The sequence below is a fragment of the Nylanderia fulva genome, unplaced genomic scaffold (assembly GCF_048542155.1).
Source record: "Nylanderia fulva isolate GAGA-0341 unplaced genomic scaffold, ASM4854215v1 Scaffold467, whole genome shotgun sequence".
NCBI classification, from domain to species: Eukaryota; Metazoa; Arthropoda; class Insecta; order Hymenoptera; family Formicidae; genus Nylanderia; species Nylanderia fulva.
Genome location: NW_028190551.1, coordinates 37,809 through 43,033, shown reverse-complemented (window position 1 = coordinate 43,033; position 5,225 = coordinate 37,809).

Below are 5,225 nucleotides of genomic sequence, written 5' to 3'. Positions count from 1 at the left end.
CTCGGCAAATTAGCAACAATTTTATTTTCAAAAGGTGGGTCGCTAGTATATGGAGGTATGGACCGGCCCCAATACACTCCTTGGGGTCCCCCTGTTTTTGTTTCCTTTTAAGTCAGATAAGCATCTTCTTGCTTAATCCTGAAGATTTTCCCTGATATAGGATTGAATATTTTTTGATATGTACGGAAAGATTTTTGATTTTTATGCATTAATCCTCATGGAAAAACTTTTAAAAAGCTTGTGCCACATCCAAAAATATTGTGGAGCATCCTTTTTTTCTAAACTTTTTTTTAAATTATGCTTGTTATTCGGTGTACTTGACGTTTGAGAATGACATTCCAAAACCAAACTGGTGTTTTGGGATTAGGTTTTTCCCTCTATGATAGGTTTCAGTCTTTTCAAAAGAAGTTTCTCAAACAATTTCGACTATTTGGGAATAAAATATTGGCCGGTTGAGGTTGCTTCATGTGGCGATTTACCTTGTTAATATCATAAAACCCCCGCAATTTCCAAATTGAGGCGTATTTTTAATCGAAAGAACGTTTTTAATTTGGGTTTAATTTACCAAGGCATTTTTTGAACTCTTTTTATTTGTCCCGGGTTTTTAAACAAATCCGGGGCTTTTTTTGATTAATGTTGTTTTAACATTCTTTGATCCTGCTGGCGATGTTGAGGGGATTTTTTATTTTCCTGATTTTTTTTGTATTTATTTATTGATTGTATCATATCCTCTCCTATATTGGGGTTGGAATATAGATTCTAGATGTTTTTGGGGCGAATTTTTTTTTTTTTTGTTTATTTTTCTAGCCCCGCTTCCATCTGTGTTTTTAACGGCGGAACTGCATGATGGGGGTCTTGAGTTTTTTTTGTGTTTTCCCAGTGAGTAATCGTATTTTTTTTCACTGTCAAATTCTCTCAGGTAGGCAAAATTACAGAGTCATTTTTAAATTTTTTAATTTTATTTTCAGTTTCGACGTGGATTATTTAATTAAATTTTGTCTTTTGGGGCTCTGTTTGTGCCATTTTCTTTTTGCTTTTTGTTTTTTGCAAGTAACTCTCTAATTTCTGTGGATTTTTGCCTTTTAGCCCCTTTTTGTTTCAGGGGGATTCTTCATCTGTTCTGATATTAATAACAAATTTCTCTACTTTTTTCCCGGCCAATTTTTTCTTTTTTTTGTAAGGGTAGCTAGTTAATTTTTTCTTCTAACTTTTTCTGAAAAATTTTCCCGTTGTCTTTGTGTTGGTAAGAATGGTTTTTCGCCTTTTTTAATGATATTTTCCTTAGTTTAGTGAAGGGGAAATGGGCCGAAATTATATCTTGGGGAATCTTCAATTGTAGGTGTTTTCGAAAGTTTTTAAATTTTGAAAAAATCATTTTAATCGGAATCTTACCCGGGTCAGTGGGCCATAAGTCGGGTTTTTCCAATGAAAGAGGTTCACATTTAATTTTTTATTGCATTAAAAAGTTCTTTTTCCCTTTGTGGTTACAGCCTTGTCCCCCTACGTATGTTTTTTCATTGAAATTCCCCAAAGATGAATCTATTTTTCCCATATTTTAAATACTTCCCTGTATTTTTCTTCTTGATTGGTTTTTGGCGGGGCTATAACACTTTCATTGTTTTGTACTTTTTTTTTTTTTAATGTTTTAAACCCCCATTACCTTATTTTTTTTGTTTCAATTTTTTATTTTTTCTTATGGGTAGATTTTTCTTTAATTTTAATTCCCCTTCCACCCTTTCTGATTAGGGTTGGGCATAAAATTTTTAATTTTTTTTTGTTTATGTATGTTTTTTTTGTGAAGTGCGTTCTATATAAGCACACATCAATTTTTTTTGTTCTAGAATGTTGTAGTTATGTTTATGTTTAAAGTCCGTTTGCATTTCCTGAAGTATTCTTAGGGAGTTCCATTTTTTTTTTGATTTTGGGATTGCCCCTTATGCTTTTTAGTATTTTTAAACGCTCATTATATCACTGAATTGGGTTTTTTGTTTATCTAATTTTTTTTGGATGATCTTTGAGTATCATTTATATTCTCATCATCCTTAACATGGGGGGGGGAGGTTTTTTCGCGTTTTTTTTGGTTGTGGTTGAAATGTTTTTTTCTGGAATTTTTTTTCTTCATTTAGTTTATTTTTTAATTTTTTTTTTCTGATGATTTTTGAGTATTAAAGCTTTTTTGTATTTTTATTTTTGTCTTGCATCTCCTTGGGGGGACCGCACCTCTATGTTGGCTGGATGATTTTTTCCACAATAAAACATTTTGGTAACTCTTACTTTTTTTTTTACATTCTTTAAAATAATTTTTTCCGCACATTTAAAGCATTTTGGTTCTCTTTGCAATTTGTTTGGTATGTCCGTACGCTTTACACTTTTTGCATTGCGGTTAATTTATTTTTTTTAAGGGTTTAATTTCCACTTTTCAATTTATAAAATTGCTGAAATTTTGGAGATTTGTTTAAATTTTTCTTCGCCCAAGGATAACACAACAATCAATGGTTCTTTCCTTTTCCCGCTTTGTTTGTTAAATAATTTTTAATTTAAACCCTTTTCTTTTAAACCGCTATATTTTTCTTCCTTGCTAAAGATGTAGATTTTTACCTAACACGTAGGGTCCCTTTTCTGTTTATTTTTTCAGGGAAAGCTGGGTTATTTTTTTTAGAAAAATTAACTAATTGTCGGGAGGCAAACCTATTTTTGCATTAATTTTAATATTATTTTTATTTATACTTTTTTCTTGGAAGTCATTTCGCTAGTCTTCTTATAAAATTTTAAAATTCATCATAGTTTTGAATATCATCCCTCATAATTTGGGGGGGTAAGATGTCTTTTTTATTTTTTTCTTGTTTCTGTTTGGGGTCCCGTAAGTTTTTTATTGTTTTAGGGGATAAGAATGTGTTAACTTTCCCCTTTTTTATTTTTTTTTTTTAATTCTAACCATTTTGTCTCTTTTGCTAACTTTCGTCATCAGTTCGAATTTATATTATTTTTAGTCTCTGTGGCGTACTCAATCCTTCCGATTTTTACTTTTTACTCTAGCTCAATTTATTCAGCTGTTTTTGCTTTTTTATGTTTTTTTTCAGCGATTTTCTAAACAAACGTTCTTTTTTTCCCTTTTTTATAATTTTTAGGTGTTGTTCCTCTCATGTTTTTTCGCTGTCTATTCCTTCCCCAAATGATTGTGAAGAATTTTTTAAATTTGGGGTCAAAAATTTTAAGGATGGGGTCTCAAAAACCAGAGCTTTTTTTAAAAGGGGGCTTAGGCGCAATAGTTTGGGTCTCCCCCCCAAAACCCGAGCCCACCTCGAGAGGGTGGATTTTCCAGTAATACTGTCTGCCACTGGGGGAATATTTTCCGTCGTTTTTTTCCTTGCTTATAATGATTTAGTAGTTTATAACCCTTTTGCCAGGTGGTTTTTTTTCTGCCATTCCTCTGGAATCAACCAGCCAGAAAGCCGCTCATATGATAAAGTTCGGATTATTGGTTTAGTGGGGCTTTTACCAAAGCATTTCCCTTCGCGGTATTTTATTTTCCCTAAAAACCCCCGGGCTGACTTAGTAGGTGTTTTTAAGATTTTAAATATTTTCTCTGTGACCCCGGGAAAGACAAATTTTAGGGGGGGTTGTCCCAAAGCAGGCCGGGGTTTTTAATGAATCATTCGAACTTTTGATGCTAGTTTGCTGGGCGGGGAAAGAGAAGAGATTGAGCTCGTTTTTTAAAAAACCGGGTCGATGTGTGTGAAAAATGACATTCTTTTCTATCACCCCCCGCTTTAAAACCAACGTTATTGTTAGGACAAACGTATTTAGAATAATGGCGATTATGAAATAATCGATACTTGCGCTTTTTTCCGCTATTAGCTTTACGCGGTTTTTTTTTTTTGCGGCGACTTGGTCTTTTTTTCGTCGAACGTTTTCTCTCGTATTATTTTTTGTTTTTTTTTTGTTTTTTTTCTTTTTTTCCTACGGGGGGACTTGATTTTCGATAAAAAATTTTTTTATTTGTCTACGGCCCCTTTTTCGCGACGCGGTTACTGAGGATTTTGCGACGTGAGTCTTAAGCCCGCCGAAAGGAAACTGCGCTAAAATAATTTTTTTCATCTGATTTATATTCGTATTTTTTATTAGACTACTTATTTTTTCCCAAAGCTTTTCTCTTAAGATTGTTACGCGATTATTCAAAATGATTTTTACAGCTACCTTTAACGGCATTTTATTTTCAACATCCTCGATTATATTAACCCCGCCCGAAAAGCTTCTTTACCCACCTGCCCCTAGACCTCTAGTTTAAATAAGACAATCAACGTCTGAACATTCCTCCAAGAAAAACTACCTATTCCATGACCTCGTTGATGGGGGGAACCGACAAAAACTCGTGGAATTCCACCGCCGTGAGTTCCCCGTTTTTTAATTCATATAATACTCCCAATAATAATCCATATTAATAAATAAATCCCCTTTTTTCTTATCAAAAAAATTTTACAGAGTATTTTTGAAAATCTAATTTATACGTGTAAAAGTAAGTCACCGTTAACGTGCCGGATTCAATGGTATTTTTTTTCCAGTATCGTTTTTTAAAATCGATTTCAATCCGGCGGAAATTGTTAGGCGCACCGGGGTATAATGGGAGAGGTGAAATGTTTCACTTTATTTGTTCCAATTCGTAAACGCGCCCACCCCCCCAGGCACTATTCGGAGAAGAGGAGTTTGCACATTGCCTGTTATTTAAGGCTTCGCAAATATCACAAAAAACAAAAGTTTATCGGGAATACCCCGCGCCAAACAACACGCTTGTAACTATAGAATCCCTCGCGACGTACTCCATTTTTGTCAAGAGAACGAGTTTAAAAAAAATTGAAGTAAATTTTCTTTTGGGAAATTAAATTTAGATGTCGTGAGCATAGAACAATAGTGATTTTCCTTTTAGGAGCGTTATAAAAAAATCAGCTAAACTGAGCATTTGCAAAGTCTATCGGAAAAAAAGCATATAATGAATCAGATTGCAACCAGCAGGGCACGCGATGGGAACAAAATCCTACCCCGCCTGTAAATTTTTTTGCCTCCAAAACAAAAATGGGAACCGACTTCTTTGCATGACGAATTAATCATGGAGAGAACTCTTCCATGTTATTATAAACGCCACAAAGGGTTTGAGGCTTCCTTCGAAGTTAACACCACTTTTTTTTTTTTCTTTAACTTTAGACATATCGACGAAACTGAGTAATTTT